The following is a 21,099-nucleotide window of genomic DNA, read 5'->3' on the forward strand; positions in this document are numbered from 1 at the left end:
AATGGTTTGCCACTTGGGCCACACCAAGGCCTACAACCGACATCCACTGTGAGACGTAGCAAAAGATTGCCGCAGGGAAGACATTTCCAGAAACTCTGGATGCTCTATCGATGACAGTTCTGCGGTGTGCATGTGTTCAAGCTGTGCGCAACGCGTTTTGAATCTGCATAACCACACCCTCCATCCCCGTGAAGGTTCCGTGCGACAAAGCAAGCTCCATTTCCAGCTCCCTGTTCCAAAAATCCATTTAATATATGGTCCCCAAATAGGGGACGTATCAGATATTAAACTAATAAGAACAGACACTACACTTGATCTTGAGCCATTTGGCCGAGAAGAGATGATCAGAAATGGTTTGCCACTTGGGCCGCACCAAGGCCTACAACCGACACCCACTGTGGAGACGTAGCAAAAGATTGCCGCAGGGAAGACATTTCCAGAAACTCTGGATGCTCTATCGATGACAGTTCTGCGGTGTGCATGTGTTCAAGCTGTGCGCAACGCGTTTTGAATCTGCATAACCACACCCTCCATCCCCGTGAAGGTTCCGTGCGACAAAGCAAGCTCCATTTCCAGCTCCCTGTTCCAAAAATCCATTTAATATATGGTCCCCAAATAGGGGACGTATCAGATATTAAACTAATAAGAACAGACACTACACTTGATCTTGAGCCATTTGGCCGAGAAGAGATGATCAGAAATGGTTTGCCACTTGGGCCGCACCAAGGCCTACAACCGACACCCACTGTGGAGACGTAGCAAAAGATTGCCGCAGGGAAGACATTTCCAGAAACTCTGGATGCTCTGTCGACGACAGTTCTGCGGTGTGCATGTGTTCAAGCTGTGTGCAACGTGTTTTGAATCTGCATAACCACACCCTCCATCCCCGTGAAGGTTCCGAGTGACAGAGCAAGCTCCATTTCCAGCTCCCTGTTCCAAAAATCCATTTAATATATGGTCCCCAAATAGGGGACGTATCAGATATTAAACTAATAAGAACAGACACTACGCTTGATCTTGAGCCATTTGGCCGAGAAGAGATGATCAGAAATGGTTTGCCACTTGGGCCGCACCAAGGCCTACAACCGACACCCACTGTGGAGACGTAGCAAAAGATTGCCGCAGGGAAGACATTTCCAGAAACTCTGGATGCTCTGTCGATGACAGTTCTGCGGTGTGCATGTGTTCAAGCTGTGCGCAACGCATTTTGAATCTGCATAACCACACCCTCCATCCCCGTGAAGGTTCCGTGTGACAAAGCAAGCTCCATTTCCAGCTCCCTGTTCCAAAAATCCATTTAATATATGGTCCCCAAATAGGGGACGTATCAGATATTAAACTAATTAGAACAGACACTACGCTTGATCTTGAGCCATTTGGCCGAGAAGAGATGATCAGAAATGGTTTGCCACTTGGGCCGCACCAAGGCCTACAACCGACACCAACTGTGGAGACGTAGCAAAAGATTGCCGCAGGGAAGACATTTCCAGAAACTCTGGATGCTCTGTCGATGACAGTTCTGCGGTGTGCATGTGTTCAAGCTGTGCGCAACGCGTTTTGAATCTGCATAACCACACCCTCCATCCCCGTGAAGGTTCCGTGTGACAAAGCAAGCTCCATTTCCAGCTCCCTGTTCCAAAAATTTATTTAATATATGGTCCCCAAATAGGGGACGTATCAGATATTAAACTAATAAGAACAGACACTACGCTTGATTTTGAGCCATTTGGCCGAGAAGAGATGATCAGAAATGGTTTGCCACTTGGGCCACACCAAGGCCTACAACCGACATCCACTGTGAGACGTAGCAAAAGATTGCCGCAGGGAAGACATTTCCAGAAACTCTGGATGCTCTATCGATGACAGTTCTGCGGTGTGCATGTGTTCAAGCTGTGCGCAACGCGTTTTGAATCTGCATAACTACACCCTCCATCCCCGTGAAGGTTCCGTGCGACAAAGCAAGCTCCATTTCCAGCTCCCTGTTCCAAAAATCCATTTAATATATGGTCCCCAAATAGGGGACGTATCAGATATTAAACTAATAAGAACAGACACTACACTTGATCTTGAGCCATTTGGCCGAGAAGAGATGATCAGAAATGGTTTGCCACTTGGGCCGCACCAAGGCCTACAACCGACACCCACTGTGGAGACGTAGCAAAAGATTGCCGCAGGGAAGACATTTCCAGAAACTCTGGATGCTCTGTCGATGACAGTTCTGCGGTGTGCATGTGTTCAAGCTGTGCGCAACGCGTTTTGAATCTGCATAACCACACCCTTCATCCCCGTGAAGGTTCCGTGTGACAAAGCAAGCTCCATTTCCAGCTCCCTGTTCCAAAAATCCATTTAATGTATGGTCCCCAAATAGGGGACGTATCAGATATTAAACTAATAAGAACAGACACTACGCTTGATCTTGAGCCATTTGGCCGAGAAGAGATGATCAGAAATGGTTTGCCACTTGGGCCGCACCAAGGCCTACAACCGACATCCACTGTGGAGACGTAGCAAAAGATTGCCGCAGGGAAGACATTTCCAGAAACTCTGGATGCTCTGTCGATGACAGTTCTGCGGTGTGCATGTGTTCAAGCTGTGCGCAACGCGTTTTGAATCTGCATAACCACAACCTCCATCCCCGTGAAGGTTCCGTGTGACAAAGCAAGCTCCATTTCCAGCTCCCAGTTCCAAAAATCCATTTAATATATGGTCCCCAAATAGGGGACGTATCAGATATTAAACTAATAAGAACAGACACTACGCTTGATCTTGAGCCATTTGGCCGAGAAGAGATGATCAGAAATGGTTTGCCACTTGGGCCGCACCAAGGCCTACAACCGACACCCACTGTGGAGACGTAGCAAAAGATTGCCGCAGGAAAGACATTTCCAGAAACTCTGGATGCTTTATCGATGACAGTTCTGCGGTGTGCATGTGTTCAAGCTGTGCACAATGCGTTTTGAATCTGCATAACCACACCCTCCATCCCCATGAAGGTTCCGTGTGACAGAGCAAGCTCCATTTCCAGCTCCCTGGTCCAAAAATCCATTTAATATATGGTCCCCAAATAGGGGACGTATCAGATATTAAACTAATAAGAACAGACACTACGCTTGATCTTGAGCCATTTGGCCGAGAAGAGATGATCAGAAATGGTTTGCCACTTGGGCCGCACCAAGGCCTACAACCGACACCCACTGTGGAGACGTAGCAAAAGATTGCCGCAGGGAAGACATTTCCAGAAACTCTGGATGCTCTGTCGACGACAGTTCTGCGGTGTGCATGTGTTCAAGCTGTGCGCAACGCATTTTGAATCTGCATAACCACACCCTCCATCCCCGTGAAGGTTCCGAGTGACAGAGCAAGCTCCATTTCCAGCTCCCTGTTCCAAAAATCCATTTAATATATGGTCCCCAAATAGGGGACGTATCAGATATTAAACTAATAAGAACAGACACTACGCTTGATCTTGAGCCATTTGGCCGAGAAGAGATGATCAGAAATGGTTTGCCACTTGGGCCGCACCAAGGCCTACAACCGACACCCACTGTGGAGACATAGCAAAAGATTGCCGCAGGGAAGACATTTCCAGAAACTCTGGACACTCTGTCGATGACAGTTCTGCGGTGTGCATGTGTTCAAGCTGTGCGCAACGCATTTTGAATCTGCATAACCACACCCTCCATCCCCGTGAAGGTTCCGTGTGACAAAGCAAGCTCCATTTCCAGCTCCCTGTTCCAAAAATCCATTTAATATATGGTCCCCAAATAGGGGACGTATCAGATATTAAACTAATTAGAACAGACACTACGCTTGATCTTGAGCCATTTGGCCGAGAAGAGATGATCAGAAATGGTTTGCCACTTGGGCCGCACCAAGGCCTACAACCGACACCAACTGTGGAGACGTAGCAAAAGATTGCCGCAGGGAAGACATTTCCAGAAACTCTGGATGCTCTGTCGATGACAGTTCTGCGGTGTGCATGTGTTCAAGCTGTGCGCAACGCGTTTTGAATCTGCATAACCACACCCACCATCCCCGTGAAGGTTCCGTGTGACAAAGCAAGCTCCATTTCCAGCTCCCTGTTCCAAAAATTTATTTAATATATGGTCCCCAAATAGGGGACGTATCAGATATTAAACTAATAAGAACAGACACTACGCTTGATTTTGAGCCATTTGACCGAGAAGAGATGATCAGAAATGGTTTGCCACTTGGGCCACACCAAGGCCTACAACCGACATCCACTGTGAGACGTAGCAAAAGATTGCCGCAGGGAAGACATTTCCAGAAACTCTGGATGCTCTATCGATGACAGTTCTGCGGTGTGCATGTGTTCAAGCTGTGCGCAACGCGTTTTGAATCTGCATAACCACACCCTCCATCCCCGTGAAGGTTCCGTGCGACAAAGCAAGCTCCATTTCCAGCTCCCTGTTCCAAAAATCCATTTAATATATGGTCCCCAAATAGGGGACGTATCAGATATTAAACTAATAAGAACAGACACTACACTTGATCTTGAGCCATTTGGCCGAGAAGAGATGATCAGAAATGGTTTGCCACTTGGGCCGCACCAAGGCCTACAACCGACACCCACTGTGGAGACGTAGCAAAAGATTGCCGCAGGGAAGACATTTCCAGAAACTCTGGATGCTCTATCGATGATAGTTCTGCGGTGTGCATGTTTTCAAGCTGTGCGCAACGCGTTTTGAATCTGCATAACCACACCCTCCATCCCCGTGAAGGTTCCGTGCGACAAAGCAAGCTCCATTTCCAGCTCCCTGTTCCAAAAATCCATTTAATATATGGTCCCCAAATAGGGGACGTATCAGATATTAAACTAATAAGAACAGACACTACACTTGATCTTGAGCCATTTGGCCGAGAAGAGATGATCAGAAATGGTTTGCCACTTGGGCCGCACCAAGGCCTACAACCGACACCCACTGTGGAGACGTAGCAAAAGATTGCCGCAGGGAAGACATTTCCAGAAACTCTGGATGCTCTGTCGACGACAGTTCTGCCGTGTGCATGTGTTCAAGCTGTGTGCAACGTGTTTTGAATCTGCATAACCACACCCTCCATCCCCGTGAAGGTTCCGAGTGACAGAGCAAGCTCCATTTCCAGCTCCCTGTTCCAAAAATCCATTTAATATATGGTCCCCAAATAGGGGACGTATCAGATATTAAACTAATAAGAACAGACACTACGCTTGATCTTGAGCCATTTGGCCGAGAAGAGATGATCAGAAATGGTTTGCCACTTGGGCCGCACCAAGGCCTACAACCGACACCCACTGTGGAGACGTAGCAAAAGATTGCCGCAGGGAAGACATTTCCAGAAACTCTGGATGCTCTGTCGATGACAGTTCTGCGGTGTGCATGTGTTCAAGCTGTGCGCAACGCATTTTGAATCTGCATAACCACACCCTCCATCCCCGTGAAGGTTCCGTGTGACAAAGCAAGCTCCATTTCCAGCTCCCTGTTCCAAAAATCCATTTAATATATGGTCCCCAAATAGGGGACGTATCAGATATTAAACTAATTAGAACAGACACTACGCTTGATCTTGAGCCATTTGGCCGAGAAGAGATGATCAGAAATGGTTTGCCACTTGGGCCGCACCAAGGCCTACAACCGACACCAACTGTGGAGACGTAGCAAAAGATTGCCGCAGGGAAGACATTTCCAGAAACTCTGGATGCTCTGTCGATGACAGTTCTGCGGTGTGCATGTGTTCAAGCTGTGCGCAACGCGTTTTGAATCTGCATAACCACACCCTCCATCCCCGTGAAGGTTCCGTGTGACAAAGCAAGCTCCATTTCCAGCTCCCTGTTCCAAAAATTTATTTAATATATGGTCCCCAAATAGGGGACGTATCAGATATTAAACTAATAAGAACAGACACTACGCTTGATTTTGAGCCATTTGGCCGAGAAGAGATGATCAGAAATGGTTTGCCACTTGGGCCACACCAAGGCCTACAACCGACATCCACTGTGAGACGTAGCAAAAGATTGCCGCAGGGAAGACATTTCCAGAAACTCTGGATGCTCTATCGATGACAGTTCTGCGGTGTGCATGTGTTCAAGCTGTGCGCAACGCGTTTTGAATCTGCATAACTACACCCTCCATCCCCGTGAAGGTTCCGTGCGACAAAGCAAGCTCCATTTCCAGCTCCCTGTTCCAAAAATCCATTTAATATATGGTCCCCAAATAGGGGACGTATCAGATATTAAACTAATAAGAACAGACACTACACTTGATCTTGAGCCATTTGGCCGAGAAGAGATGATCAGAAATGGTTTGCCACTTGGGCCGCACCAAGGCCTACAACCGACACCCACTGTGGAGACGTAGCAAAAGATTGCCGCAGGGAAGACATTTCCAGAAACTCTGGATGCTCTGTCGATGACAGTTCTGCGGTGTGCATGTGTTCAAGCTGTGCGCAACGCGTTTTGAATCTGCATAACCACACCCTTCATCCCCGTGAAGGTTCCGTGTGACAAAGCAAGCTCCATTTCCAGCTCCCTGTTCCAAAAATCCATTTAATGTATGGTCCCCAAATAGGGGACGTATCAGATATTAAACTAATAAGAACAGACACTACGCTTGATCTTGAGCCATTTGGCCGAGAAGAGATGATCAGAAATGGTTTGCCACTTGGGCCGCACCAAGGCCTACAACCGACATCCACTGTGGAGACGTAGCAAAAGATTGCCGCAGGGAAGACATTTCCAGAAACTCTGGATGCTCTGTCGATGACAGTTCTGCGGTGTGCATGTGTTCAAGCTGTGCGCAACGCGTTTTGAATCTGCATAACCACACCCTCCATCCCCGTGAAGGTTCCGTGTGACAAAGCAAGCTCCATTTCCAGCTCCCAGTTCCAAAAATCCATTTAATATATGGTCCCCAAATAGGGGACGTATCAGATATTAAACTAATAAGAACAGACACTACGCTTGATCTTGAGCCATTTGGCCGAGAAGAGATGATCAGAAATGGTTTGCCACTTGGGCCGCACCAAGGCCTACAACCGACACCCACTGTGGAGACATAGCAAAAGATTGCCGCAGGAAAGACATTTCCAGAAACTCTGGATGCTCTATCGATGACAGTTCTGCGGTGTGCATGTGTTCAAGCTGTGCACAATGCGTTTTGAATCTGCATAACCACACCCTCCATCCCCGTGAAGGTTCCGTGTGACAAAGCAAGCTCCATTTCCAGCTCCCTGTTCCAAAAATCCATTTAATATATGGTCCCCAAATAGGGGACGTATCAGATATTAAACTAATAAGAACAGACACTACGCTTCATCTTGAGCCATTTGGCCGAGAAGAGATGATCAAAAATGGTTTGCCACTTGGGCCGCACCAAGGCCTACAACCGACACCCACTGTGGAGACGTAGCAAAAGATTGCCGCAGGGAAGACATTTCCAGAAACTCTGGATGCTCTGTCGACGACAGTTCTGCGGTGTGCATGTGTTCAAGCTGTGCGCAACGCGTTTTGAATCTGCATAACCACACCCTCCATCCCCGTGAAGGTTCCGTGTGACAAAGCAAGCTCCATTTCCAGCTCCCTGTTCCAAAAATCCATTTAATATATTGTCCCCAAATAGGGGACGTATCAGATATTAAACTAATAAGAACAGACACTACGCTTGATCTTGAGCCATTTGGCCAAGAAGAGATGATCAGAAATGGTTTGCCACTTGGGCCGCACCAAGGAATACAACCGACACCCACTGTGGAGACGTAGCAAAAGATTGCCGCAGGGAAGACATTTCCAGAAACTCTGGATGATCTGTCAATCATAGTTCTGCGGTGTGCATGTGTTCAAGCTGTGCGCAACGCGTTTTGAATCTGCATAACCACACCCTCCACCCCCGTGAAGGTTCCGTGCGACAAAGCAAGCTCCATTTCCAGCTCCCTGTTCCAAAAATCCATTTAATATATTGTCCCCAAATAGGGGACGTATCAGATATTAAACTAATAAGAACAGACACTACGCTTGATCTTGAGCCATTTGGCCAAGAAGAGATGATCAGAAATGGTTTGCCACTTGGGCCGCACCAAGGCCTACAACCGACACCCACTGTGGAGACGTAGCAAAAGATTGCCGCAGGGAAGACATTTCCAGAAACTCTGGATGATCTGTCAATCATAGTTCTGCGGTGTGCATGTGTTCAAGCTGTGCGCAACGCGTTTTGAATCTGCATAACCACACCCTCCATCCCCGTGAAGGTTCCGTGTGACAAAGCAAGCTCCATTTCCAGCTCCCTGTTCCAAAAATCCATTTAATATATGGTCCCCAAATAGGGGATGTATCAGATATTAAACTAATAAGAACAGACACTACGCTTGATCTTGAGCCATTTGGCCAAGAAGAGATGATCAGAAATGGTTTGCCACTTGGGCCGCACCAAGGCCTACAACCGACACCCACTGTGGAGACGTAGCAAAATATTGCCGCAGGGAAGACATTTCCAGAAACTCTGGATGATCTGTCGATGACAGTTCTGCGGTGTGCATGTGTTCAAGCTGTGCGCAACGCGTTTTGAATCTGCATAACCACACCCTCCACCCCCGTGAAGGTTCCGTGCGACAAAGCAAGCTCCATTTCCAGCTCCCTGTTCCAAAAATCCATTTAATATATGGTCCCCAAATAGGGGACGTATCAGCTATTAAACTAATAAGAACAGACACTACGCTTGATCTTGAGCCATTTGGCCGAGAAGAGATGATCAGAAATGGTTTGCCACTTGGGCCGCACCAAGGCCTGCAACCGACACTTACTGTGGAGACGTAGCAAAAGATAGCCGCAGGGAAGACATTTCCAGAAACTCTGGATGCTCTGTCGATGACAGTTCTGCGGTGTGCATGTGTTCAAGCTGTGCGCAACGCGTTTTGAATCTGCATAACCACACCCTCCATCCCCGTGAAGGTTCCATGTGACAGAGCAAGCTCCATTTCCAGCTCCCTGTTCCAAAAATCCATTTAATATATGGTCCCCAAATAGGGGACGTATCAGATATTAAACTAATAAGAACAGACACTACGCTTGATCTTGAGCCATTTGGCCGAGAAGAGATGATCAGAAATGGTTTGCCACTTGGGCCGCACCAAGGCCTACAACCGACACCCACTGTGCAGACGTAGCAAAAGATTGCGGAAGGGAAGACATTTCCAGAAACTCTGGATGCTCTGTCGATGACAGTTCTGCGGTGTGCATGTGTTCAAGCTGTGCGCAACGCGTTTTGAATCTGCATAACCACACCCTCCATCCCCGTGAAGGTTCCGAGTGACAGAGCAAGCTCCATTTCCAGCTCCCTGTTCCAAAAATCCATTTAATATATGGTCCCCAAATAGGGGACGTATCAGATATTAAACTAATAAGAACAGACACTACGCTTGATCTTGAGCAATTTGGCCGAGAAGAGATGATCAGAAATGGTTTGCCACTTGGGCCGCACCAAGGCCTACAACCGACACCCACTGTGGAGACGTAGCAAAAGATTGCCGCAGGGAAGACATTTCCAGAAACTCTGGATGCTCTGTCGATGACAGTTCTGCGGTGTGCATGTGTTCAAGCTGTGCGCAACGCATTTTGAATCTGCATAACCACACCCTCCATCCCCGTGAAGGTTCCGTGTGACAAAGCAAGCTCCATTTCCAGCTCCCTGTTCCAAAAATCCATTTAATATATGGTCCCCAAATAGGGGACGTATCAGATATTAAACTAATAAGAACAGACACTACGCTTGATCTTGAGCCATTTGGCCGAGAAGAGATGATCAGAAATGGTTTGCCACTTGGGCCGCACCAAGGCCTACAACCGACACCAACTGTGGAGACGTAGCAAAAGATTGCCGCAGGGAAGACATTTCCAGAAACTCTGGATGCTCTGTCGATGACAGTTCTGCGGTGTGCATGTGTTCAAGCTGTGCGCAACGCGTTTTGAATCTGCATAACCACACCCTCCATCCCCGTGAAGGTTCCGTGTGACAAAGCAAGCTCCATTTCCAGCTCCCTGTTCCAAAAATCCATTTAATATATGGTCCCCAAATAGGGGACGTATCAGATATTAAACTAATAAGAACAGACACTACGCTTGATCTTGAGCCATTTGGCCGAGAAGAGATGATCAGAAATGGTTTGCCACTTGGGCCACACCAAGGCCTACAACCGACATCCACTGTGAGACGTAGCAAAAGATTGCCACAGGGAAGACATTTCCAGAAACTCTGGATGCTCTATCGATGACAGTTCTGCGGTGTGCATGTGTTCAAGCTGTGCGCAACGCGTTTTGAATCTGCATAACCACACCCTCCATCCCCGTGAAGGTTCCGTGCGACAAAGCAAGCTCCATTTCCAGCTCCCTGTTCCAAAAATCCATTTAATATATGGTCCCCAAATAGGGGACGTATCAGATATTAAACTAATAAGAACAGACACTACACTTGATCTTGAGCCATTTGGCCGAGAAGAGATGATCAGAAATGGTTTGCCACTTGGGCCGCACCAAGGCCTACAACCGACACCCACTGTGGAGACGTAGCAAAAGATTGCCGCAGGGAAGACATTTCCAGAAACTCTGGATGCTCTGTCGATGACAGTTCTGCGGTGTGCATGTGTTCAAGCTGTGCGCAACGCGTTTTGAATCTGCATAACCACACCCTTCATCCCCGTGAAGGTTCCGTGTGACAAAGCAAGCTCCATTTCCAGCTCCCTGTTCCAAAAATCCATTTAATGTATGGTCCCCAAATAGGGGACGTATCAGATATTAAACTAATAAGAACAGACTCTATGCTTGATCTTGAGCCATTTGGCCGAGAAGAGATGATCAGAAATGGTTTGCCACTTGGGCCGCACCAAGGCCTACAACCGACATCCACTGTGGAGACGTAGCAAAAGATTGCCGCAGGGAAGACATTTCCAGAAACTCTGGATGATCTGTCAATCATAGTTCTGCGGTGTGCATGTGTTCAAGCTGTGCGCAACGCGTTTTGAATCTGCATAACCACACCCTCCATCCCCGTGAAGGTTCCGTGTGACAAAGCAAGCTCCATTTCCAGCTCCCTGTTCCAAAAATCCATTTAATATATGGTCCCCAAATAGGGGATGTATCAGATATTAAACTAATAAGAACAGACACTACGCTTGATCTTGAGCCATTTGGCCGAGAAGAGATGATCAGAAATGGTTTGCCACTTGGGCCGCACCAAGGCCTACAACCGACACCCACTGTGGAGACGTAGCAAAAGATTGCCGCAGGGAAGACATTTCCAGAAACTCTGGATGATCTGTCGATGACAGTTCTGCGGTGTGCATGTGTTCAAGCTGTGCGCAACGCGTTTTGAATCTGCATAACCACACCCTCCACCCCCGTGATGGTTCCGTGGGACAAAGCAAGCTCCATTTCCAGCTCCCTGTTCCAAAAATCCATTTAATATATGGTCCCCAAATAGGGGACGTATCAGATATTAAACTAATAAGAACAGACACTACGCTTGATCTTGAGCCATTTGGCCGAGAAGAGATGATCAGAAATGATTTGCCACTTGGGCCGCACCAAGGCCTACAACCGACACCCACTGTGGAGACGTAGCAAAAGATTGCCGCAGGGAAGACATTTCCAGAAACTCTGGATGCTCTGTCGATGACAGTTCTGCGGTGTGCATGTGTTCAAGCTGTGCGCAACGCGTTTTGAATCTGCATAACCACACCCTCCATCCCCGTGAAGGTTCCGTGTGACAAAGCAAGCTCCATTTCCAGCTCCCTGTTCCAAAAATCCATTTAATATATGGTCCCCAAATAGGGGACGTATCAGATATTAAACTAATAAGAACAGACACTACGCTTGATCTTGAGCCATTTGGCCGAGAAGAGATGATCAGAAATGGTTTGCCACTTGGGCCGCACCAAGGCCTACAACCGACACCCACTGTGGAGACGTAGCAAAAGATTGCCGCAGGGAAGACATTTCCAGAAACTCTGGATGCTCTGTCGATGACAGTTCTGCGGTGTGCATGTGTTCAAGCTGTGCGCAACGCGTTTTGAATCTGCATAACCACACCCTCCATCCCCGTGAAGGTTCCGTGTGACAAAGCAAGCTCCATTTCCAGCTCCCTGTTCCAAAAATCCATGTAATATATGGTCCCCAATTAGGGGACGTATCAGATAATAAACTAATAACAGACACTACGCTTGATCTTGATCCATTTGGCCGAGAAGAGATGATCAGAAATGGTTTGCCACTTGGGCCGCACCAAGGCCTACAACCGACACCCACTGTTAAGATGTAGCAAAAGATTGCCGCAGGGAAGACATTTCCAGAAACTCTGGATGCTCTGTCGATGACAGTTCTGCGGTGTGCATGTGTTCAAGCTGTGCACAACGCGTTTTGAATCTGCATAACCACACCCTCCATCCCCGTGAAGGTTCCGTGTGACAAAGCAAGCTCCATTTCCAGCTCCCTGTTCCAAAAATCCATTTAATATATGGTCCCCAAATAGGGGACGTAACAGATATTAAACTAATAAGAACAGACACTACGCTTGATCTTGAGCCATTTGGCCGAGAAGAGATGATCAGAAATGGTTTGCCACTTGGGCCGCACCAAGGCCTACAACCGACACCCACTGTGGAGACGTAGCAAAAGATTGCCGCAGGGAAGACATTTCCAGAAACTCTGGATGCTTTGTCGACGACAGTTCTGCGGTGTGCATGTGTTCAAGCTGTGCGCAACGCGTTTTGAATCTGCATAACCACAGCCTCCATCCCCGTGAAGGTTCCGTGTGACAAAGCAAGCTCCATTTCCAGCTCCCTGTTCCAAAAATCCATTTAATATATGGTCCCCAAATAGGGGACGTATCAGATATTAAACTAATAAGAACAGACACTACGCTTGATCTTGAGCCATTTGGCCGAGAAGAGATGATCAGAAATGGTTTGCCACTTGGGCCGCACCAAGGCCTACAACCGACACCCACTGTGGAGACGTAGCAAAAGATTGCCGCAGGGAAGACATTTCCAGAAACTCTGGATGCTCTGTCGATGACAGTTCTGCGGTGTGCATGTGTTCAAACTGTGTGCAACGCATTTTGAATCTGCATAACCACACCCTCCATCCCCGTGAAGGTTCCGTGTGACAAAGCAAGCTCCATTTCCAGCTCCCTGTTCCAAAAATCCATTTAATATATGGTCCCCAAATAGGAGACGTATCAGATATTAAACTAATAAGAACAGACACTACGCTTGATCTTGAGCCATTTGGCCGAGAAGAGATGATCAGAAATGGTTTGCCACTTGGGCCGCACCAAGGCCTACAACCGACATCCACTGTGAGACGTAGCAAAAGATTGCCGCAGGGAAGACATTTCCAGAAACTCTGGATGCTCTATCGATGACAGTTCTGCGGTGTGCATGTGTTCAAGCTGTGCGCAACGCGTTTTGAATCTGCATAACCACACCCTCCATCCCCGTGAAGGTTCTGTGCGACAAAGCAAGCTCCATTTCCAGCTCCCTGTTCCAAAAATCCATTTAATATATGGTCCCCAAATAGGGGACGTATCAGATATTAAACTAATAAGAACAGACACTACACTTGATCTTGAGCCATTTGGCCGAGAAGAGATGATCAGAAATGGTTTGCCACTTGGGCCGCACCAAGGCCTACAACCGACACCCACTGTGGAGACGTAGCAAAAGATTGCCGCAGGGAAGACATTTCCAGAAACTCTGGATGCTCTGTCGATGACAGTTCTGCGGTGTGCATGTGTTCAAGCTGTGCGCAACGCGTTTTGAATCTGCATAACCACACCCTTCATCCCCGTGAAGGTTCCGTGTGACAAAGCAAGCTCCATTTCCAGCTCCCTGTTCCAAAAATCCATTTAATGTATGGTCCCCAAATAGGGGACGTATCAGATATTAAACTAATAAGAACAGACACTACGCTTGATCTTGAGCCATTTGGCCGAGAAGAGATGATCAGAAATGGTTTGCCACTTGGGCCGCACCAAGGCCTACAACCGACACCCACTGTGGAGACGTAGCAAAAGATTGCCGCAGGGAAGACATTTCCAGAAACTCTGGATGCTTTGTCGACGACAGTTCTGCGGTGTGCATGTGTTCAAGCTGTGCGCAACGCGTTTTGAATCTGCATAACCACACCCTCCATCCCCGTGAAGGTTCCGTGTGACAAAGCAAGCTCCATTTCCAGCTCCCTGTTCCAAAAATCCATTTAATATATGGTCCCCAAATAGGGGACGTATCAGATATTAAACTAATAAGAACAGACACTACGCTTGATCTTGAGCCATTTGGCCGAGAAGAGATGATCAGAAATGGTTTGCCACTTGGGCCGCACCAAGGCCTACAACCGACACCCACTGTGGAGACGTAGCAAAAGATTGCCGCAGGGAAGACATTTCCAGAAACTCTGGATGCTCTGTCGATGACAGTTCTGCGGTGTGCATGTGTTCAAACTGTGTGCAACGCATTTTGAATCTGCATAACCACACCCTCCATCCCCGTGAAGGTTCCGTGTGACAAAGCAAGCTCCATTTCCAGCTCCCTGTTCCAAAAATCCATTTAATATATGGTCCCCAAATAGGGGTTGTATCAGATATTAAACTAATAAGAACAGACACTACGCTTGATCTTGAGCCATTTGGCCGAGAAGAGATGATCAGAAATGGTTTGCCACTTGGGCCGCACCAAGGCCTACAACCGACATCCACTGTGAGACGTAGCAAAAGATTGCCGCAGGGAAGACATTTCCAGAAACTCTGGATGCTCTATCGATGACAGTTCTGCGGTGTGCATGTGTTCAAGCTGTGCGCAACGCGTTTTGAATCTGCATAACCACACCCTCCATCCCCGTGAAGGTTCTGTGCGACAAAGCAAGCTCCATTTCCAGCTCCCTGTTCCAAAAATCCATTTAATATATGGTCCCCAAATAGGGGACGTATCAGATATTAAACTAATAAGAACAGACACTACACTTGATCTTGAGCCATTTGGCCGAGAAGAGATGATCAGAAATGGTTTGCCACTTGGGCCGCACCAAGGCCTACAACCGACACCCACTGTGGAGACGTAGCAAAAGATTGCCGCAGGGAAGACATTTCCAGAAACTCTGGATGCTCTGTCGATGACAGTTCTGCGGTGTGCATGTGTTCAAGCTGTGCGCAACGCGTTTTGAATCTGCATAACCACACCCTTCATCCCCGTGAAGGTTCCGTGTGACAAAGCAAGCTCCATTTCCAGCTCCCTGTTCCAAAAATCCATTTAATGTATGGTCCCCAAATAGGGGACGTATCAGATATTAAACTAATAAGAACAGACACTACGCTTGATCTTGAGCCATTTGGCCGAGAAGAGATGATCAGAAATGGTTTGCCACTTGGGCCGCACCAAGGCCTACAACCGACACCCACTGTGGAGACGTAGCAAAAGATTGCCGCAGGGAAGACATTTCCAGAAACTCTGGATGCTCTGTCGATGACAGTTCTGCGGTGTGCATGTGTTCAAGCTGTGCGCAACGCATTTTGAATCTGCATAACCACACCCTCCATCCCCGTGAAGGTTCCGTGTGACAAAGCAAGCTCCATTTCCAGCTCCCTGTTCCAAAAATCCATTTAATATATGGTCCCCAAATAGGGGACGTATCAGATATTAAACTAATAAGAACAGACACTACGCTTGATCTTGAGCCATTTGGCCGAGAAGAGATGATCAGAAATGGTTTGCCACTTGGGCCGCACCAAGGCCTACAACCGACACCAACTGTGGAGACGTAGCAAAAGATTGCCGCAGGGAAGACATTTCCAGAAACTCTGGATGCTCTGTCGATGACAGTTCTGCGGTGTGCATGTGTTCAAGCTGTGCGCAACGCGTTTTGAATCTGCATAACCACACCCTCCATCCCCGTGAAGGTTCCGTTTGATAAAGCAAGCTCCATTTCCAGCTCCCTGTTCCAAAAATCCATTTAATATATGGTCCCCAAATAGGGGACGTATCAGATATTAAACTAATAAGAACAGACACTACGCTTGATCTTGAGCCATTTGGCCGAGAAGAGATGATCAGAAATGGTTTGCCACTTGGGCCGCACCAAGGCCTACAACCGACATCCACTGTGAGACGTAGCAAAAGATTGCCGCAGGGAAGACATTTCCAGAAACTCTGGATGCTCTATCGATGACAGTTCTGCGGTGTGCATGTGTTCAAGCTGTGCGCAACGCGTTTTGAATCTGCATAACCACACCCTCCATCCCCGTGAAGGTTCCGTGCGACAAAGCAAGCTCCATTTCCAGCTCCCTGTTCCAAAAATCCATTTAATATATGGTCCCCAAATAGGGGACGTATCAGATATTAAACTAATAAGAACAGACACTACACTTGATCTTGAGCCATTTGGCCGAGAAGAGATGATCAGAAATGGTTTGCCACTTGGGCCGCACCAAGGCCTACAACCGACACCCACTGTGGAGACGTAGCAAAAGATTGCCGCAGGGAAGACATTTCCAGAAACTCTGGATGCTCTGTCGATGACAGTTCTGCGGTGTGCATGTGTTCAAGCTGTGCGCAACGCGTTTTGAATCTGCATAACCACAACCTTCATCCCCGTGAAGGTTCCGTGTGACAAAGCAAGCTCCATTTCCAGCTCCCTGTTCCAAAAATCCATTTAATGTATGGTCCCCAAATAGGGGACGTATCAGATATTAAACTAATAAGAACAGACACTACGCTTGATCTTGAGCCATTTGGCCGAGAAGAAATGATCAGAAATGGTTTGCCACTTGGGCCGCACCAAGGCCTACAACCGACATCCACTGTGGAGACGTAGCAAAAGATTGCCGCAGGGAAGACATTTCCAGAAACTCTGGATGCTCTGTCGATGACAGTTCTGCGGTGTGCATGTGTTCAAGCTGTGCGCAACGCGTTTTGAATCTGCATAACCACACCCTCCATCCCCGTGAAGGTTCCGTGTGACAAAGCAAGCTCCATTTCCAGCTCACAGTTCCAAAAATCCATTTAATATATGGTCCCCAAATAGGGGACGTATCAGATATTAAACTAATAAGAACAGACACTACGCTTGATCTTGAGCCATTTGGCCGAGAAGAGATGATCAGAAATGGTTTGCCACTTGGGCCGCACCAAGGCCTACAACCGACACCCACTGTGGAGACGTAGCAAAAGATTGCCGCAGGAAAGACATTTCCAGAAACTCTGGATGCTCTATCGATGACAGTTCTGCGGTGTGCATGTGTTCAAGCTGTGCACAATGCGTTTTGAATCTGCATAACCACACCCTCCATCCCCGTGAAGGTTCCGTGTGACAAAGCAAGCTCCATTTCCAGCTCCCTGTTCCAAAAATCCATTTAATATATGGTCCCCAAATAAGGGACGTATCAGATATTAAACTAATAAGAACAGACACTACGCTTCATCTTGAGCCATTTGGCCGAGAAGAGATGATCAAAAATGGTTTGCCACTTGGGCCGCACCAAGGCCTACAACCGACACCCACTGTGGAGACGTAGCAAAAGATTGCCACAGGGAAGACATTTCCAGAAACTCTGGATGCTCTGTCGATGACAGTTCTGCGGTGTGCATGTGTTCAAGCTGTGCGCAACGCGTTTTGAATCTGCATAACCACACCCTCCATCCCCGTGAAGGTTCCGTGTGACAAAGCAAGCTCCATTTCCAGCTCCCTGTTCCAAAAATCCATTTAATATATTGTCCCCAAATAGGGGACGTATCAGATATTAACCTAATAAGAACAGACACTACACTTGATCTTGAGCCATTTGGCCAGGAAGAGATGATCAGAAATGGTTTGCCACTTGGGCCGCACCAAGGCCTACAACCGACACCCACTGTGGAGATGTAGCAAAAGATTGCCGCAGGGAAGACATTTCCAGAAACTCTGGATGATCTGTCAATGATAGTTCTGCGGTGTGCATGTGTTCAAGCTGTGCGCAACGCGTTTTGAATCTGCATAACCACACCCTCCATCCCCGTGAAGGTTCCGTGTGACAAAGCAAGCTCCATTTCCAGCTCCCTGTTCCAAAAATCCATTTAATATATGGTCCCCAAATAGGGGATGTATCAGATATTAAACTAATAAGAACAGACACTACGCTTGATCTTGAGCCATTTGGCCGAGAAGAGATGATCAGAAATGGTTTGCCACTTGGGCCGCACCAAGGCCTACAACCGACACCCACTGTGGAGACGTAGCAAAAGATTGCCGCAGGGAAGACATTTCCAGAAACTCTGGATGATCTGTCGATGACAGTTCTGCGGTGTGCATGTGTTCAAGCTGTGAGCAACGCGTTTTGAATCTGCATAACCACACCCTCCACCCCCGTGAAGGTTCCGTGCGACAAAGCAAGCTCCATTTCCAGCTCCCTGTTCCAAAAATCCATTTAATATATGGTCCCCAAATAGGGGACGTATCAGCTATTAAACTAATAAGAACAGACACTACGCTTGATCTTGAGCCATTTGGCCGAGAAGAGATGATCAGAAATGGTTTGCCACTTGGGCCGCACCAAGGCCTGCAACCGACACTTACTGTGGAGACGTAGCAAAAGATAGCCACAGGGAAGACATTTCCAGAAACTCTGGATGCTCTGTCGATGACAGTTCTGCGGTGTGCATGTGTTCAAGCTGTGCGCAACGCGTTTTGAATCTGCATAACCACACCCTCCATCCCCGTGAAGGTTCCGTGTGACAGAGCAAGCTCCATTTCCAGCTCCCTGGTCCAAAAATCCATTTAATATATGGTCCCCAAATAGGGGACGTATCAGATATTAAACTAATAAGAACAGACACTACGCTTGATCTTGAGCCATTTGGCCGAGAAGAGATGATCAGAAATGGTTTGCCACTTGGGCCGCACCAAGGCCTACAACCGACACCCACTGTGGAGACGTAGCAAAAGATTGCCGCAGGGAAGACATTTCCAGAAACTCTGGATGCTCTGTCGACGACAGTTCTGCGGTGTGCATGTGTTCAAGCTGTGCGCAACGCGTTTTGAATCTGCATAACCACACCCTCCATCCCCGTGAAGGTTCCGAGTGACAGAGCAAGCTCCATTTCCAGCTCCCTGTTCCAAAAATCCATTTAATATATGGTCCCCAAATAGGGGACGTATCAGATATTAAACTAATAAGAACAGACACTATGCTTGATCTTGAGCCATTTGGCCGAGAAGAGATGATCAGAAATGGTTTGCCACTTGGGCCGCACCAAGGCCTACAACCGACACCCACTGTGGAGACGTAGCAAAAGATTGCCGCAGGGAAGACATTTCCAGAAACTCTGGATGCTCTGTCGATGACAGTTCTGCGGTGTGCATGTGTTCAAGCTGTGCGCAACGCATTTTGAATCTGCATAACCACACCCTCCATCCCCGTGAAGGTTCCGTGTGACAAAGCAAGCTCCATTTCCAGCTCCCTGTTCCAAAAATCCATTTAATATATGGTCCCCAAATAGGGGACGTATCAGATATTAAACTAATTAGAACAGACACTACGCTTGATCTTGAGCCATTTGGCCGAGAAGAGATGATCAGAAATGGTTTGCCACTTGGGCCGCACCAAGGCCTACAACCGACACCAACTGTGGAGACGTAGCAAAAGATTGCCGCAGGGAAGACATTTCCAGAAACTCTGGATGCTCTGTCGATGACAGTTCTGCGGTGTGCATGTGTTCAAGCTGTGCGCAACGCGTTTTGAATCTGCATAACCACACCCTCCATCCCCGTGAAGGTTCCGTGTGACAAAGCAAGCTCCATTTCCAGCTCCCTGTTCCAAAAATTTATTTAATATATGGTCCCCAAATAGGGGACGTATCAGATATTAAACTAATAAGAACAGACACTACGCTTGATTTTGAGCCATTTGGCCGAGAAGAGATGATCAGAAATGGTTTGCCACTTGGGCCACACCAAGGCCTACAACCGACATCCACTGTGAGACGTAGCAAAAGATTGCCGCAGGGAAGACATTTCCAGAAACTCTGGATGCTCTATCGATGACAGTTCTGCGGTGTGCATGTGTTCAAGCTGTGCGCAACGCGTTTTGAATCTGCATAACCACACCCTCCATCCCCGTGAAGGTTCCGTGCGACAAAGCAAGCTCCATTTCCAGCTCCCTGTTCCAAAAATCCATTTAATATATGGTCCCCAAATAGGGGACGTATCAGATATTAAACTAATAAGAACAGACACTACACTTGATCTTGAGCCATTTGGCCGAGAAGAGATGATCAGAAATGGTTTGCCACTTGGGCCGCACCAAGGCCTACAACCGACACCCACTGTGGAGACGTAGCAAAAGATTGCCGCAGGGAAGACATTTCCAGAAACTCTGGATGCTCTGTCGATGACAGTTCTGCGGTGTGCATGTGTTCAAGCTGTGCGCAACGCGTTTTGAATCTGCATAACCACACCCTTCATCCCCGTGAAGGTTCCGTGTGACAAAGCAAGCTCCATTTCCAGCTCCCTGTTCCAAAAATCCATTTAATGTATGGTCCCCAAATAGGGGACGTATCAGATATTAAACTAATAAGAACAGACACTACGCTTGATCTTGAGCCATTTGGCCGAGAAGAGATGATCAGAAATGGTTTGCCACTTGGGCCGCACCAAGGCCTACAACCGACATCCACTGCGGAGACGTAACAAAAGATTGCCGCAGGGAAGACATTTCCAGAAACTCTGGATGCTCTGTCGATGACAGTTCTGCGGTGTGCATGTGTTCAAGCTGTGCGCAACGCGTTTTGAATCTGCATAACCACACCCTCCATCCCCGTGAAGGTTCCGTGTGACAAAGCAAGCTCCATTTCCAGCTCCCTGTTCCAAAAATCCATTTAATATATGGTCCCCAAATAGGGGACGTATCAGATATTAAACTAATAAGAACAGACACTACGCTTCATCTTGAGCCATTTGGCCGAGAAGAGATGATCAAAAATGGTTTGCCACTTGGGCCGCACCAAGGCCTACAACCGACACCCACTGTGGAGACGTAGCAAAAGATTGCCGCAGGGAAGACATTTCCAGAAACTCTGGATGCTCTGTCG

At 47.7% G+C, this 21,099-nt stretch overlaps 60 pseudogenes; all 60 read right to left on the reverse strand.

Annotated features, from left to right (window-relative positions):
* Nucleotides 1-168: 168 nt before the first annotated feature.
* On the reverse strand, nucleotides 169-342 carry LOC143801551 (U2 spliceosomal RNA; annotated as a pseudogene).
* Nucleotides 343-518: 176 nt separating this feature from the next.
* LOC143801553 (U2 spliceosomal RNA) lies at nucleotides 519-692 on the reverse strand (annotated as a pseudogene).
* A 176-nt stretch (nucleotides 693-868) lies between these two features.
* LOC143801480 (U2 spliceosomal RNA) lies at nucleotides 869-1,042 on the reverse strand (annotated as a pseudogene).
* A 176-nt stretch (nucleotides 1,043-1,218) lies between these two features.
* Nucleotides 1,219-1,392, reverse strand: LOC143796988 (U2 spliceosomal RNA; annotated as a pseudogene).
* A 176-nt stretch (nucleotides 1,393-1,568) lies between these two features.
* Nucleotides 1,569-1,742, reverse strand: LOC143796932 (U2 spliceosomal RNA; annotated as a pseudogene).
* A 175-nt stretch (nucleotides 1,743-1,917) lies between these two features.
* LOC143801383 (U2 spliceosomal RNA) lies at nucleotides 1,918-2,091 on the reverse strand (annotated as a pseudogene).
* Nucleotides 2,092-2,289: 198 nt separating this feature from the next.
* Nucleotides 2,290-2,441, reverse strand: LOC143796078 (U2 spliceosomal RNA; annotated as a pseudogene).
* Nucleotides 2,442-2,618: 177 nt separating this feature from the next.
* LOC143794859 (U2 spliceosomal RNA) lies at nucleotides 2,619-2,791 on the reverse strand (annotated as a pseudogene).
* A 176-nt stretch (nucleotides 2,792-2,967) lies between these two features.
* LOC143794348 (U2 spliceosomal RNA) lies at nucleotides 2,968-3,141 on the reverse strand (annotated as a pseudogene).
* A 176-nt stretch (nucleotides 3,142-3,317) lies between these two features.
* On the reverse strand, nucleotides 3,318-3,491 carry LOC143801444 (U2 spliceosomal RNA; annotated as a pseudogene).
* A 176-nt stretch (nucleotides 3,492-3,667) lies between these two features.
* Nucleotides 3,668-3,841, reverse strand: LOC143796989 (U2 spliceosomal RNA; annotated as a pseudogene).
* A 198-nt stretch (nucleotides 3,842-4,039) lies between these two features.
* Nucleotides 4,040-4,191, reverse strand: LOC143797305 (U2 spliceosomal RNA; annotated as a pseudogene).
* A 175-nt stretch (nucleotides 4,192-4,366) lies between these two features.
* On the reverse strand, nucleotides 4,367-4,540 carry LOC143801554 (U2 spliceosomal RNA; annotated as a pseudogene).
* Nucleotides 4,541-4,716: 176 nt separating this feature from the next.
* Nucleotides 4,717-4,890, reverse strand: LOC143801555 (U2 spliceosomal RNA; annotated as a pseudogene).
* Nucleotides 4,891-5,066: 176 nt separating this feature from the next.
* Nucleotides 5,067-5,240, reverse strand: LOC143801481 (U2 spliceosomal RNA; annotated as a pseudogene).
* Nucleotides 5,241-5,416: 176 nt separating this feature from the next.
* Nucleotides 5,417-5,590, reverse strand: LOC143796990 (U2 spliceosomal RNA; annotated as a pseudogene).
* A 176-nt stretch (nucleotides 5,591-5,766) lies between these two features.
* LOC143796933 (U2 spliceosomal RNA) lies at nucleotides 5,767-5,940 on the reverse strand (annotated as a pseudogene).
* Nucleotides 5,941-6,115: 175 nt separating this feature from the next.
* LOC143801384 (U2 spliceosomal RNA) lies at nucleotides 6,116-6,289 on the reverse strand (annotated as a pseudogene).
* Nucleotides 6,290-6,487: 198 nt separating this feature from the next.
* LOC143796080 (U2 spliceosomal RNA) lies at nucleotides 6,488-6,639 on the reverse strand (annotated as a pseudogene).
* Nucleotides 6,640-6,815: 176 nt separating this feature from the next.
* On the reverse strand, nucleotides 6,816-6,989 carry LOC143794837 (U2 spliceosomal RNA; annotated as a pseudogene).
* Nucleotides 6,990-7,165: 176 nt separating this feature from the next.
* On the reverse strand, nucleotides 7,166-7,339 carry LOC143796889 (U2 spliceosomal RNA; annotated as a pseudogene).
* Nucleotides 7,340-7,515: 176 nt separating this feature from the next.
* Nucleotides 7,516-7,689, reverse strand: LOC143794529 (U2 spliceosomal RNA; annotated as a pseudogene).
* Nucleotides 7,690-7,865: 176 nt separating this feature from the next.
* On the reverse strand, nucleotides 7,866-8,039 carry LOC143794145 (U2 spliceosomal RNA; annotated as a pseudogene).
* Nucleotides 8,040-8,215: 176 nt separating this feature from the next.
* On the reverse strand, nucleotides 8,216-8,389 carry LOC143796478 (U2 spliceosomal RNA; annotated as a pseudogene).
* A 176-nt stretch (nucleotides 8,390-8,565) lies between these two features.
* Nucleotides 8,566-8,739, reverse strand: LOC143794387 (U2 spliceosomal RNA; annotated as a pseudogene).
* A 198-nt stretch (nucleotides 8,740-8,937) lies between these two features.
* Nucleotides 8,938-9,089, reverse strand: LOC143794486 (U2 spliceosomal RNA; annotated as a pseudogene).
* Nucleotides 9,090-9,265: 176 nt separating this feature from the next.
* On the reverse strand, nucleotides 9,266-9,439 carry LOC143795688 (U2 spliceosomal RNA; annotated as a pseudogene).
* A 176-nt stretch (nucleotides 9,440-9,615) lies between these two features.
* On the reverse strand, nucleotides 9,616-9,789 carry LOC143795241 (U2 spliceosomal RNA; annotated as a pseudogene).
* Nucleotides 9,790-9,965: 176 nt separating this feature from the next.
* On the reverse strand, nucleotides 9,966-10,139 carry LOC143795242 (U2 spliceosomal RNA; annotated as a pseudogene).
* A 175-nt stretch (nucleotides 10,140-10,314) lies between these two features.
* Nucleotides 10,315-10,488, reverse strand: LOC143801557 (U2 spliceosomal RNA; annotated as a pseudogene).
* Nucleotides 10,489-10,686: 198 nt separating this feature from the next.
* On the reverse strand, nucleotides 10,687-10,838 carry LOC143797207 (U2 spliceosomal RNA; annotated as a pseudogene).
* A 176-nt stretch (nucleotides 10,839-11,014) lies between these two features.
* On the reverse strand, nucleotides 11,015-11,188 carry LOC143796331 (U2 spliceosomal RNA; annotated as a pseudogene).
* A 198-nt stretch (nucleotides 11,189-11,386) lies between these two features.
* LOC143794540 (U2 spliceosomal RNA) lies at nucleotides 11,387-11,538 on the reverse strand (annotated as a pseudogene).
* Nucleotides 11,539-11,714: 176 nt separating this feature from the next.
* Nucleotides 11,715-11,888, reverse strand: LOC143795243 (U2 spliceosomal RNA; annotated as a pseudogene).
* Nucleotides 11,889-12,064: 176 nt separating this feature from the next.
* Nucleotides 12,065-12,235, reverse strand: LOC143797412 (U2 spliceosomal RNA; annotated as a pseudogene).
* Nucleotides 12,236-12,411: 176 nt separating this feature from the next.
* LOC143796731 (U2 spliceosomal RNA) lies at nucleotides 12,412-12,585 on the reverse strand (annotated as a pseudogene).
* Nucleotides 12,586-12,783: 198 nt separating this feature from the next.
* Nucleotides 12,784-12,935, reverse strand: LOC143795665 (U2 spliceosomal RNA; annotated as a pseudogene).
* Nucleotides 12,936-13,111: 176 nt separating this feature from the next.
* LOC143796261 (U2 spliceosomal RNA) lies at nucleotides 13,112-13,285 on the reverse strand (annotated as a pseudogene).
* A 175-nt stretch (nucleotides 13,286-13,460) lies between these two features.
* On the reverse strand, nucleotides 13,461-13,634 carry LOC143801394 (U2 spliceosomal RNA; annotated as a pseudogene).
* Nucleotides 13,635-13,832: 198 nt separating this feature from the next.
* LOC143796081 (U2 spliceosomal RNA) lies at nucleotides 13,833-13,984 on the reverse strand (annotated as a pseudogene).
* Nucleotides 13,985-14,160: 176 nt separating this feature from the next.
* On the reverse strand, nucleotides 14,161-14,334 carry LOC143795244 (U2 spliceosomal RNA; annotated as a pseudogene).
* Nucleotides 14,335-14,510: 176 nt separating this feature from the next.
* On the reverse strand, nucleotides 14,511-14,684 carry LOC143797083 (U2 spliceosomal RNA; annotated as a pseudogene).
* A 175-nt stretch (nucleotides 14,685-14,859) lies between these two features.
* Nucleotides 14,860-15,033, reverse strand: LOC143801395 (U2 spliceosomal RNA; annotated as a pseudogene).
* Nucleotides 15,034-15,231: 198 nt separating this feature from the next.
* LOC143796082 (U2 spliceosomal RNA) lies at nucleotides 15,232-15,383 on the reverse strand (annotated as a pseudogene).
* Nucleotides 15,384-15,559: 176 nt separating this feature from the next.
* Nucleotides 15,560-15,733, reverse strand: LOC143795245 (U2 spliceosomal RNA; annotated as a pseudogene).
* A 176-nt stretch (nucleotides 15,734-15,909) lies between these two features.
* LOC143795581 (U2 spliceosomal RNA) lies at nucleotides 15,910-16,083 on the reverse strand (annotated as a pseudogene).
* Nucleotides 16,084-16,258: 175 nt separating this feature from the next.
* On the reverse strand, nucleotides 16,259-16,432 carry LOC143801558 (U2 spliceosomal RNA; annotated as a pseudogene).
* Nucleotides 16,433-16,609: 177 nt separating this feature from the next.
* LOC143795883 (U2 spliceosomal RNA) lies at nucleotides 16,610-16,782 on the reverse strand (annotated as a pseudogene).
* Nucleotides 16,783-16,958: 176 nt separating this feature from the next.
* Nucleotides 16,959-17,132, reverse strand: LOC143794293 (U2 spliceosomal RNA; annotated as a pseudogene).
* A 176-nt stretch (nucleotides 17,133-17,308) lies between these two features.
* Nucleotides 17,309-17,482, reverse strand: LOC143797197 (U2 spliceosomal RNA; annotated as a pseudogene).
* A 176-nt stretch (nucleotides 17,483-17,658) lies between these two features.
* On the reverse strand, nucleotides 17,659-17,832 carry LOC143796263 (U2 spliceosomal RNA; annotated as a pseudogene).
* Nucleotides 17,833-18,008: 176 nt separating this feature from the next.
* On the reverse strand, nucleotides 18,009-18,182 carry LOC143796332 (U2 spliceosomal RNA; annotated as a pseudogene).
* A 176-nt stretch (nucleotides 18,183-18,358) lies between these two features.
* On the reverse strand, nucleotides 18,359-18,532 carry LOC143794402 (U2 spliceosomal RNA; annotated as a pseudogene).
* Nucleotides 18,533-18,708: 176 nt separating this feature from the next.
* Nucleotides 18,709-18,882, reverse strand: LOC143794463 (U2 spliceosomal RNA; annotated as a pseudogene).
* Nucleotides 18,883-19,058: 176 nt separating this feature from the next.
* Nucleotides 19,059-19,232, reverse strand: LOC143794334 (U2 spliceosomal RNA; annotated as a pseudogene).
* Nucleotides 19,233-19,408: 176 nt separating this feature from the next.
* On the reverse strand, nucleotides 19,409-19,582 carry LOC143796991 (U2 spliceosomal RNA; annotated as a pseudogene).
* A 176-nt stretch (nucleotides 19,583-19,758) lies between these two features.
* LOC143796934 (U2 spliceosomal RNA) lies at nucleotides 19,759-19,932 on the reverse strand (annotated as a pseudogene).
* Nucleotides 19,933-20,107: 175 nt separating this feature from the next.
* On the reverse strand, nucleotides 20,108-20,281 carry LOC143801559 (U2 spliceosomal RNA; annotated as a pseudogene).
* Nucleotides 20,282-20,479: 198 nt separating this feature from the next.
* LOC143796083 (U2 spliceosomal RNA) lies at nucleotides 20,480-20,631 on the reverse strand (annotated as a pseudogene).
* A 176-nt stretch (nucleotides 20,632-20,807) lies between these two features.
* LOC143796890 (U2 spliceosomal RNA) lies at nucleotides 20,808-20,981 on the reverse strand (annotated as a pseudogene).
* Between the last annotated feature and the right edge of the window lie 118 nt (nucleotides 20,982-21,099).

The sequence above is a fragment of the Ranitomeya variabilis genome, chromosome 1 (genome assembly GCF_051348905.1).
Source record: "Ranitomeya variabilis isolate aRanVar5 chromosome 1, aRanVar5.hap1, whole genome shotgun sequence".
Lineage (NCBI taxonomy): Eukaryota > Metazoa > Chordata > Amphibia > Anura > Dendrobatidae > Ranitomeya > Ranitomeya variabilis.